A 13,050-nucleotide genomic window follows, 5' to 3' on the forward strand; every position below is an offset into this window, starting at 1 on the left:
GGTCAACTCATGACCAACATGTTTGACTCAATCAAAGGTTGACCATTTGACCCAAATTTTGACCTAGATACCCGACCCGAAGACAATCGGGTTTTACCCGGAACTAATATGCTTGAACCGGATTAGACCACTTGGCCAAACCGATTGGTTTGGGCAAACTATATTGATTTTGATCCTTTTTTTTGCTTGTACATGCCAACGGTGAAGAATTTTTCACCCTGATTTTTTACGTTGGGTCCAGTTTTTCGTGCTCTTCGTTATGATATATTATGAGCCTAGTTTTGGTCAACTTTTATGTTCTGTTTTGTATAAGTTACAAGTATGGGTGTTTAATGATTCTTCATAATTTTCTTATTAATTGGAAGAAATAAAAGAAAATCAACTCATATATTACTTGCATATCAGAATATGAACTTGTTTATTCTTAGTAATGATAGTTCATGATTTTGTTTATGAATATTTTTTCATGCTTAAACAATCCCACTTTTAGCTGTCGGAATGAATTTATAGACTATTACAGTAAGATTGAATGGAATCTACCAAAGTAGTAAAGTTCAATCTTATTGTAATAGAATACAAATCAAAAGTCTTCTTTGTTTGAAAAGACAAAGAATAATGGTTGGTAGCAAGGTTACTAATGTTCACCCAAAGGTGACATTATCAAAGAAAAGTTAAAGTTAAAGCAAGTGAAAAACAGAATAGGGATTTCTCAACCTAGAAGTTGTTGTTCATCCAAAGATGGTGGTACTTTTCGAAAGTTAGAAGAAGCCTAGCAGTAATAGCAAAAACTTGAGTGGACCAATTTGTTTCAGACCTAAAGGTCAAGAATGTAGTTCCAGTTGACACTCTTGAAGTAATTGATAATTGAGCATTATAATGTTTGTTTTGTTAATAGTTACATACTTATTCTTTTACATGTAAATTGATATTTAGTTTATGTTTAAATAACCCATAAATTTAAACTGCCAAATGTAATTGCAAGCTATTGTAATGGAATGGATGGAACCCACCAAAGTGGTAAAATCTAAGATTACTGCAATAGGTTTACAACTCAAAGGTTTTGTCTTATTGTCAAAGACATAGAAAATTATTGGGAGGAATTAGGTAATGTTTGTCCAAAGGTGATATTATCAAAGATAAGCATAAATGCAAGTGTACTCTTGGCAGACCTTTACCTAGAAGTTGCTATTCATCCAAAAGTGACAGTAATTTTTTAAGTTGAAGAGCTCCCACAGTCATTGTAGTTTTTCTGAGTGGACCAGTACATTCCAAACCTAAAGGTTGAGAATATAGTTTGATTAATACTCTGGTTATGTTTAATGGTTAGTGATGTAATATTGGTTTTAATTTTATTGATGTTACATACATTAATTAAATATTGAATGGATTATTCTTCCTTGAGTTGAACCATTAAACTGAATGTCTTTAAAAGTGGCTTAAGAATATGGAAGTCTACATATGCCTTAAAGACCTAGTTTTCTATACTAGGAAAACTAAATCAATAGTTTGGTATTATGCTTTTAAAGCAAATATTTTTACCTTAAAAGGTATTGGATAGTTGATCAATGGCAATAGGGTGGATGAGGGTTTCATGACTATGACCATAGGTTATAGGTTTATTTAAAGTGTTATTTTTGTATTCCGATTGGATCAATTCGGATTGGTTGGATTGGATTAGTATCGATTATTCTTTGAAAACCTATTTATGAATACTAATTAATAAATGTTTGGTTTTCTTTTGTTTTGGGGCTTTTGTGAACAAGTTTATATGTATGTCACATTTAACGAATTATGTTCTTCAATAAATGGATTAATTTATGATTGGTCGAACCAAATGAGAGGATAGAAGTATGAATCTTTAGCTATTTTATGTGGCTCGACCAATGGGAAGAAAAATTTGGTATACTAGGTTGCTAGTAGGAGGATGTTACTAATAGAAGGTCAGTATACTAGGTTGCTAATGGGAGAATAAATACAGTGTACTATATTGTTTTTCATGCAAAATAACTATTTTGAGTTTTGCATTGATTTATTATTATCATGATATTGAAAAATTATTTATGATTGAAATATATAGTAAATTCATATTCATGTCATTTTGTACTTGTACGTTTTGTTTGAAACACCCTTTGATGGATAAATATGTTAGAATTAAACTGGGTGTGAGCTTCCACACATTTTATGTTGCACAATATATTTCTAGGAAGCTATAAAATGATTGGGTGGAATCCACCAAAGTGGCACATCTTATTCTTACTAGTTTTTCCAAGCGCAGCAAAGTTGGTGAAATTTGTCAAAAAGTGATATCACCCAAGTTAAAGAAAATACATGTATGAAAATGACTATTACTTAGAGGTTTCTATGCCCATATGTGATAAAAGTAATTATATTTTCACAGTAAATTTAGATTTACAAGAGGACCAGTGCATTCTTAGCCCAAAGAATAGGAATGTAGTTACGGTTATGACTTTTGTGTGTTTTATCTGCTAGATGTACATTTATTATGTAATTTATCTGCTAGATGTACATATTAAATTTTCTAGCCCAGTTATTTAGTGTGTATGTTTCATAACTGAGAATTTTAAATTACTTGATCTGATTTTAGCTCTCAGAGAATCCAAACAGGTGTTGTTATTGATTAAAGCACAACTGAAGGGAAATATGAACAATTTTGTTACCCTATTAAGTTCACAATGACTTTGGAGTAACTTTGAATTGATTTTATCTTAAATTCCGTTCTCTGAATTATTTATGTACATTTATGCTTCATTTGTTTGTGTTGTCCCTGGTTGTGTAAGAAACACATTAAAGCATACACTTCTGTACATATATTCATATCTAATGTGAAAAACATGATAGGAATGAATGAAACCCACCAAAGTGGTACATTCAGTTCAATTATATGTTTCCCAAAGTAAATGTGACATTTTCCTAAAGGTGATGTCATCCAAGTTTATCGACAAAGTGCTTAAGAGTCATGTTTTCTAACATTGGTGTTATTGAGGTTTTTGATATGTTTGATTAGTGGGAATTTTATTATCTCATTTAACTAAAGATATCATGGTGGCAAAAGCCAATGTTTAAAGGCTGTGCCTGCTAAGATTTATTGACAATGCTTAGCCAAAGTAATTGATGATATTTCGTCAGAATTTATGATTTATGGTAGTATTTAACCTAAGTCCAAAGAAGTGGTGATTTACCATAGGCGGTTTACCAAATTTTGTGATTTATGGTGGTATTTAACATAAATCCATGGTAGTGGTGATTAACCACCGGCGGTTTGTCAAAGTTTATGATTTATAGGGTATTTAACCTAAATCCATGGAAGTGGCGGTTAGCCATGGCAGTATTGTTGTTTTATGGTTGTCCTTGTTGGTAACCCGACCACGTGGCAGTGATGATGTGGTCAGTTTGGGTGACGTGGATGAAAATGATGACATGGTAGTGTCCAGTGTCACCGATGAGATAACAGAGCCACTTGGTATGCATGGAGTGGTTTAATACATCCTTAATAGGTGGTGCGGGTTTCTAGGTCAAAACTGGTAAAATTGGCTTATTTATGCTCGGGGGCATTTTCGATAATGGAAATGACATTTTTGGAAGATCGGTTCTTCATGAAAAATATAGATTGTAATTTACCTAGTCCAGTGCATTTGATTTCGTCACATTCCGATACCGTATGAAGAAGTTACAACATTTATGGCAGTCGAGGGCAGTTTCGGCATTGAAGATGAATTTTTTAAAGGAAGTGTTCTACATGTAACAATACGAAAAAAATCCAATCTTTCCAACGGTTCTGATTTCATTGCATTCCGATTCTGTATGAGAAAGATGCATCATTAGAAAGGTATAGGGGCATTTTGGTCTTTTTACATGGTTGATTAAGATGATTGAGTATCTGGAAAGTAGTAGAGCATCTAGTTATGGTTCCAACGCACTTCGTTTCATCTCGATCGGATATCGTATGAAAAAGTTATAAGTGTTTCCGTGAAGCCGGTTTGAAAATCCGAACTAGAAAATCAACAGATGCTCTTGGTGTTGGGTGGATTTTCTGGATTTTAATTTTGAAATTTTAGGGGCTTTTATGTAATTTCAAGGTTTTAAAGGTCTGAGTTGATAAGGGGTTTTTGGCATTAAAGTTTATAAAAGCAGGGGCTTATGTGTATATAAGAGAATCAAAGGGATCCTTAATACACAGTTCAGATTGAGCCACGTCGATCAGATTCAGATCTGACGGTTCGTGCAAGACCTTGCGTTGAAGATGCTTATCCGAGGCTTCTCATTGGTGGAGTGTATTAGATATGATGGTGTGGCTCCTCACCATATTGAGTCTTGATTGTGTGTAGCGCTTGTGCATAGAATCTATAAAGAGATTCTCCATATTTTGATCTGAACCAATCATATCAGATCGGTTCCAATCTAACGGTCAATATTGATGGAGCTTTATTAAAGTTAGCCGACAGCGTATCATGAAACGCGCTACACCACCAATCGGTGATCGACAACGCGTCTGACAATGTCAGCGCATATGTCATGATGACGTCATCGAGATTCAAAACCTACGCTTTAGATCTAATGTCCGTTGGTTTAATCGGATGGCTCTGATTAAGAGAAACCTTTTGATGAGATCTACGGCCAGATCTGTGCCTCGGTTGCACCCCCACCGGTGTAGCCTACGCCACCCCTAAGAAGATTCTATTTATGGCTATCTTATTGCTCCAAATTCAAATGGTCATATCTCCCTCATTTTAACTTCGATTTGGGTGATTCAAGTTGGATATTTTTCATCTCTCAGAGCTCTACACATCAGCGGGAAGAAATCAGGCAGAGGGGTTGCTGAGGTGGTCGAAAAAGTGAGTTAAAACTCATGAAAGGCTAAGGGTTTGAATGAAAGACTTCCATCCTCTTGCACTTCATTCATAGCCCCCATTAGAGGCTTAGGAAGCTGCTGGAAACCAAGGTAGCAAGCTCTATTGGTTGTTGCCAAGAGAAAAAAAAAAGAAAGAAAATAGAAGAGAAGAGAAGAAGAGGGAAATAGAGAAGAAGTTTTTCTCTCTCTTTGTGTGTGTGTGAATGTAAATGTGAATGCCATTGTTACTCCATGAAAGTAAAGACAAGGAGAAAAGAAAGAAGAAGAAGAAGAAGAAGAACCTAGAATTTGGTTCTTGTGAGTTGCTTCAAGAAACCCAAGTGCCAACCGGGGTTGAAGCATTAGCGGCACCAAGACAATGTGGTTGTGGTTTGCATCAAGTGGAGATCGACATTATTGCATCTTCGACGGTTACTCCTTGCCAAGGTAACCTCAGTTTTGCCAAATTTCCATTATTATAAGTCATTGTAGGCAAGATGTTTGATAAAATGCCTAAGTGATAGTTGTAATATATTTGGGAAAAATTTGCATGTATGAGTGCTTCACTATAGGGCATTGTTATAAGCCCAACTTTCCTTTTTATTTGTGTTCAGTGGGTGCTGGACACAGGGGCTATGTGTTCCTTGGTAGGTACAACTACCTAAACCTATTTGCCGTGGGTGCGGCCTCTCAGATCATTCTGAGAAAACTAGGGTGAAGACCTTGCCATTGTGTGTCATTGGTGGAAACTGGGAATGTGTTCCCTTGGCTATGGGTGCAGTCATAATTAGTATTGAGTAAATGCTGAGCCCGATAGTGAGCATTACTCCGTGCATGTAGGCAACTGGCCGAAGCACGTATTTCTTGTGTTGTGGATGTATATGCTCGTATTTGTATTGTGGATTGGAGTGCTTGGCTACAGAATGGGTGTGTACATCTGGTAGACCTTACCACTTGATGGTGCAGTGTGGATATGCATACGACTGTGTATGTATGTGACAGTGATTACCGTGTGAAGTTTATGAGACAACTCTGGGCAGCAATACAGGTTATGTGAGTAAGTTTCGTGCAACAGTAAGAATGGTCAGTAGTATACATAGCAACTTTGGGCAGCATTAATAGACTGTGTTATTGAAGTGTAAATAGTGATTGCCACATCAGGGGTACAGTTGGAAAATGAAAAAATATTTGGCACACTGATTCACCCCCCCTCTCAGTGTCAATCGGGATCCAACAATTGGTATCAGAGCAAGGGCTCTTGAGGCAGCTTAAACAGCTCAGAGTGATCCAGTTGGTTAAAGATGGCATCAGGTGTTTGGTTCAGTAAGTCTACTTCTGGAGCTTCTATTTTTAATGGATCGGATTTTATCTTTTGGAGGAAGTTGATGAAGTCACATATAGGTTCATTGGGGTATGATCTATAGAGTGCAGTGGTTAATGGGAGTGTAGACTCTACTATTGACTCTAGGGTTAGAGAGATCATTTTGGATGGATTAACAGACAGTGTGAGTGTCAAAGTTAGTTCATGCATATCAGCTAAGGCGATGTGGGAGAGATTACACAACCTATATGGAGGTGAGCCAGCTATATCAAAGTCCACATTAGAGGTTGAAAGCAGATGTTCAGATGAGTGTTACACTAGTGGATTTGAGTGTGTTGAGGCACATATTACTACAACTCAAGATGAAATCAATATTGATTTGAGAACACATCTGAAGGAGTGCAATTTCATTATTGCAGCATTAAAAACACAAGTCATCAATAGAGATGAGAGATGTAGAATCCTTGAAGAGGTAGTCAATGTGTTGAGAGCACAACTGTTAGAGTTTGATGCTTCTTGTATCTCACAGATGATGGAGTCCAGAAATGACCCTCAGGTTATAAAATCTCTTGAAGATCAACTGAGAAAGCAAAGTAAGGTGTGTACCAGGCTTGAATCAGAGAACTCAGCCTTGAGAGAGGAAATAGATGTGCAATCTCGAGTGATTAAAAGAGATAGTGAAATTTCAAATGATTTTAAGAAGTTAAACAAAGAATTAGAAGCAGAGATCATTTCACTACAAACACAATTGACTGAGTTGCAGAGGAGACATTCAGCCACTCCACTTGTAGTTACAGAGATGGATAGACATCTAGTTTAGTCTGTATAATGTCAGAGACTACCAATCATTAGCTCTAGTTCTATAACAGAGTAGGGTGAGTCATCAGAGAAAGCTATAGAGACAGTTGATATCAGCCCACAGAGACAGACTACAGGAAAAACACAGAAGAGAGCTCAGAGGAGACAAAGGAAGAGAGAGGAGAGACACAATAGTGAGATGAGATCTCCTACACATCAGGCACAATGTGGAGGCAGTTCACAAGATACAAAGAGTAGAGGTAAAGGCGAACAAACAGTCCAAACAGGGAACATAATCAGAGTTGGTGGTTATGACAGAGTTTACCAGCAGAGACTAGTTGAGTATGGCAGGTTCAACAAGTTCAATTATCAGAGGCCTATGCAGATGATTCCCATGTAGAGTCAGATGGCTTCCACCAATAGACATAATGCTTCACCCAGCTTACATAAGCAATTACCAATGATACAGTTATATTTTCATGGGTATGGACATAGGAGTGCAGAGTGTATATCTAGATTAGATTCTAGCTGTGGAGGGTGGATTCCCATAGCATCACTGGGTAGACAACTAGTAGAATGTCTTAGGTGCCACCATCATGGACATTGGGCCAAGCATTGCAAGGCAGTGCTCTCCCCTCAGCTTGTACAAGAGGAGAGAGACTATAAGATCTCTAGAACCAGAAAGTTAAGAAGTGGTTGTAGAAGACAAGTCAATGAAAGGCAGTCTAAGAAGCATCAGTCACAATCTAGGGGTGAGTCTCAGGTGGCTTTGTATAATGTATGGAAAGTGAAGGATATACAAAAGGTCGAGATATCAGTAAATAGAATCTAGAAAAAAAAGGGAGATGTCAGTTCTACAGTTGTGCAGGAAAGATTCAGAAAGGGAAGACCATCAGTTGGGAAGGTAACAGAGAGGTCTACAATTGGGTTAGTTGGACAAAGGCAGAGACTGAAGAAGACAGTAAGTGAGCAGAAAGGAAAACAGAGTATTAGGAAAGCTTCTAGTGAGAAGCAAATGCATAGGACCAAGGCAAGAGGTCAGTTAGTTTGGAGAGAGAAGCACATAAAGGTGTGTGCAGTCACAGTCACCACCCTCACACCACCTAGACAAGGTATAGGAGTGGGCACACCTCCCAGGCACTAGGTGTACTCAGGTGCACAAGAATGTGGGAGCTCACTAGATGGATATTAGTGCCCCCAGCAGGACTTAGATTATGATAGTAAAGTTCTTGCAATAGTGCTTGGATTGGAGACATCAGTTGAAACTTAGTGTAGTTCTCTTGATTATTTGCATCTTGATGGAGCAATCACCAGATGAGCAGTTCAATGTCAGTCGGAGGGCAGAATAGTTGAGGATGTCAATGATGGTCAGAGGTATGCAGTTGTGAGTATGGCAGCCAACAATTCACTTTTGTATGCATCAGTATGGGTCAGAGATTCAGTTGGTATCAATCTCAGTGGTAGTTGTCAAAGTGCAATTTTGTGTGATCATGGTGATTGTTTGACTTTGACAGAGTTAAATATTTCAGCACTAGTGACAAAGAGAATGATATGTTGACTGAATGAAGAGATTTATGACAGGAAGCTCAAGAAGCTGGTGAGTTGAGCAGTTGTGTACTGTAATTTGTAGTTCATGATGTATATCCAGTTGAGGCAACACTTATCTGATGAGCAGTGTTGAAACAAATTTGAAGTCAGTTGAGTAATTGAGATTTCAACTCATATGATAGGGAAGATGCGTATGGGCACTCCTATATGGTTTGATCTCTCACATCTGTAGGATTGAAAAGATGTGTATGAGCACTCCTATAGATACTTGTATCCCACACTGGGAGAGATTGCTTTAGAGAGAGATGTTATAGTTCTTCGATACTGAAGTCAAAGAGAGAGAGTTATCAAGTTGATGCATTAATTTTGAAGAAAATTTTTCTCCAGTGGCAATGCTTGAGGCTATCAGAATATTCTTGGCTTTGTCAATGTACAAAGGATTCAAGGTCTATCAGATGGATATCAAATCAGCTTTTCTAAATGGAAACTTGGAAGAGGAGGTTTACATATAGTAGCCTGATGGGTTTCAACTGAGTGAGGACTCCACTCTTGTGTGCAGATTGAAGAGGGCATTGTATGGTTTGAAACAAGCTCCAAGGGCATGATACTCAAGATTAGACTCTTACTTATGCAAGTTGGGTTTTAAAAAAAGCTTAGTGGGCAGTAATCTCTATATCAGAACATGAAGAAAGCAGTCATCTTGTGGTGGTTGTGTATGTAGATGATATCATCTTTGGGGGTCACAAAGATGAGTTGTGCAAAGATTTTGCAATGAAGATGCAAATGAGTTTGAGATGTCCATGTTGGGTGAACTATCTTTCTTCTTGGGTTTGCAAATTAGTCAGAAGAAAGAAGGTATCTTCATATCTCAATCTAAATATGTGAGGGAGATGTTAAAGAGATTCACCATGGAGGATTACAAGCCAATTAGTACACCTATGATGACTGGGTGTAAGTTGAGCAAGGAAGATAACTCTCCATCAGTTGACCACACCTCGTATAGGTCAATGATTGGTAGCCTATCATATTTGACAGATAGTAGGCCTGACATCTTACAAGTTGTGTGCATGGTAGCCAAATTCCAAGCAAGACCAAAAGAGAAATATGTGGCAGCAGTGAAGAGAATTTTCAGATATCTGAAAGGGACTAGTGAGTTTGGGTTATGGTATCCAAAAGTCAAGAGCTTTAGTTTATCGACTTTTTTGGGCCGGATGTGTAGATGACAGGAAGAGCACCAGTGGTGGTGCATTCTATTTGGGGAGCAGCTTGGTGGCATGGCATAGTAAGAAGCAAGAGTCAGTCTCTCTTTCAACTGCAGAGGCAGAATACATTGCAGTTACATCTTGTTGTACACAAGTGTTGTGGATGAAGCAAATGTTGAAGGATCTGAGTGTGGAGGTTGAGCAGGCAGTGCCACTATATTGTGATAATACTAGTGCTATCAACATCTCCAAGAACCCGGTGATGCATTCTAGAACGAAGCACATTGCTATCCAGTATCATTTCTTAAGAGACAAGGTGATGAAAGGTGAAGTAAGGATGGAGTTTGTTCCCACAGTAAAGCAGGTGGATGATATCTTCACTAAACCACTTCCCAAAGATCAGTTTGAGTTCCTCAGACAGAAGCTGGGAGTGGTGGTTCTTCCAAAGCACTAGTAGCATTGGGAGAGGGGGAGCAAGTTGCTTGATGTTGCTACCCCCATATTGGACTCAAGGGGAGTCCATTGGTTCCACCCTTTGTACTTGTTGTCAAAGGGGGAGAGAGTTACTCATCGAAGCTTTAGAGTGCATTAATGATGAGGTGGTTGCCAACAACTCCAAAGGGGGAGATTGTTGTTTTATGGTTGTCCTTGTTGGTAATCCGACCACGTGACGGTGATGATGTGGCCAATTTGGGTGAAGTGGATGAAAATGATGACATGATAGTGTCCAGTGTCACCGATGAGATAACAGAGCCGCTTGGTACGCATGGAGTGGTTTAATACATCCTTAATAGGTGATGCGGGTTTTTGGGTCAAAACTGGTAAAATTGGCCTATTTATGCTTGGGGGCATTTTCAGTAATGGAAATGACATTTTTGGAAGATCGGTTCTTCATGAAAAAATAAATTTTAATTTACCTAGTCCAGTGCATTTGATTTCGTCACATTCTGATACTGTATGAAGAAGTTACGGCATTTGTGGCAGTCGAGGGTAGTTTCGGCATTGAAGATGAATTTTTTTAAGGAAGTGTTCTATCAATACGAAAAAAATCCAATCTTTCCAACGGTTCTGATTTCATTGCATTCCGATTCCGTATGAGAAAGATGCATCATTGAAAAGGTATAGGGGTATTTTGGTCTTTTTACATAGTTGAGTCAGATGATTGAGTATTCTGGAAAGTCATAGAGCGTCCAGTTATGGTTCCAACGCACTTCGTTTCATCTCGATCGGATATCGTATGAAAAAGTTATAAGTGTTTCCGTGAAGCCGGTTCGAAAATCCGAACTAGAAAATCAACAGATGCTCTCGGTGTTTGGTGGATTTTCTGGACTTTAATTTGAAATTTCAGGGGCTTTTATATAATTTCAAGGTTTTAAAGGTCTGAGTTGATAAGGGGTTTGTGGCATTAAAGTTTATAGAAGCAGGGGCGTATGTGTATATAAGAGAATCAGAGGGATCCTTAATACACGGTTCAGATTGAGCCACATCGGTCAGATTCAGATTTGACAGTTCATGCAAGAGCTGCATTGAAGATGCTTATCCGAGGCTTCTCATTGGTGGAGTGTATTAGATATGATGGTGTGGCGTCTCACCATATTGAGTCTTGATTGTGTGTAGCGCTTGTGCATAGAATCTATAAAGAGATTCTCCATATCTTGATCTGAACCAATCATATCAGACCGGTTCTGATCTAACGGTCAATATTGATGGAGCTTTATCAAAGTTAGCCGACAGCGTATCATGAAATGCTCTACACCACCAATCGGTGATCGACAACGCGTCTGACAATGTCAGCGCATACGTCATGATGACGTCATCGAGATTCAAAACCTACGCTTTAGATCTATTGCCCGTTGGTTTAATCGGATGGCTCCAATTAAGAGAAACCTTTTGATGAGATCTACGGCCAGATCAGTGCCTCGGTTGCATGCGCCGCTGGTGTAGCCTACGCCACCCCTACGAAGATTCCATTTCTGGTTATCTTATTGCTCCAACTTCAAATGGTCATATCTCCCTCATTTTAACTCCGATTTGGGTGATTCAAGTTGGAGATTCTTCATCCCTCCGAACTCTACACATCAGAGGGAAGAAATCAGGCAAAGGGATTGCTGAGGTGGTCAAAAAAATGAGTTGAAGCTCGTGGAAGGCTAAGGGTTTGAATGAAAGACTTCCATCTCTTGCACTTCATTCATAGCCCCCATTAGAGGCTTAGGAAGCTGCTGGAAACCAAGGTAGCAAGCTCTATTGGTTGTTGCCAAGAAAAAAAAAAAAGAAAAAGAAAATAGAAGAGAAGAGAAGAAGAGGGAAATAGAGAAGAAGTTTTTCCCTCTCTTTGTGTATGTGTGAATGTGAATGTGAATGCCATTGTTACTCCATAAAAGTAAAGACAAGGAGAAAAGAAAGAAGAAGAAGAAGAAGAAGAACCTAGAATTTGGTTCTTGTGAGTTGTTTCAAGAAACCCAAGTACCAACTGAGGTTGAAGCATTGGCGGCACCGAGATAACGTGGTTGTGGTCCGCATCAAGTGGAGATCGACATTATTGTATCTCCGACGGTTACTCCTTGCCAAGGTAACCTCACTTTTGCCAAATTTCTATTATTATAAGTCATTGTAGGCAAGATATTTGATAAAATGCCTAAGTGATAGTTGTAGTATATTTGGGAAAAATTTGCATGTATGAGTGCTTCACTATAGGGCATTGTTATAAGCCAAACTTTCATTTTTATTGGTGTTCAGTGGGTGCTGGACACAGGGGCTATGTGTTCCTTGGTAGGTACAACTACCTAAACCTATTTACCGTGGGTGCGACCTCTCAGATCATTCTGAGAAAACTAGGGTGAAGACCTAGCTATTGTATGTCATTGGTAGAAACTAGGAATGTGTTCCTTTGGCTGTGGGTGCAGTCATAATTAGTATTGAGTAAATGCTGAGCCCGACAGTGGGCATTACTCCGTGCATGTAGGCAACTGGCCGAAGCACGTATTTCTTGTATTATGGATGTATATGCTCATATTTGTATTGTGAATTGGAGTGTTTGGCTGCAGAATGGGTGTGTACATCTGGTAGACCTGACCACTTGGTGGTGCAGTGTGGATGTGCATACGACTGTGTATGTATGTGACAGTGATTACCGTGTGAAGTTTATGAGACAACTCTGGGCAGTAATATAGGTTATGTGAGTAAGTTCCGTGCAACAGTAAGAATGGTCAGTAGTATACATAGTAGCTTTGGGCAGCATCAATAGACTGTGCTATTGAAGTGCAAATAGTGATTGCCACATCAGGGGTACAGTTGAAAAATGAAAAAATATTTGGCACACTGATTCACCCCCC

The sequence above is a fragment of the Macadamia integrifolia genome, chromosome 9 (genome assembly GCF_013358625.1).
Source record: "Macadamia integrifolia cultivar HAES 741 chromosome 9, SCU_Mint_v3, whole genome shotgun sequence".
NCBI lineage: Eukaryota > Viridiplantae > Streptophyta > Magnoliopsida > Proteales > Proteaceae > Macadamia > Macadamia integrifolia.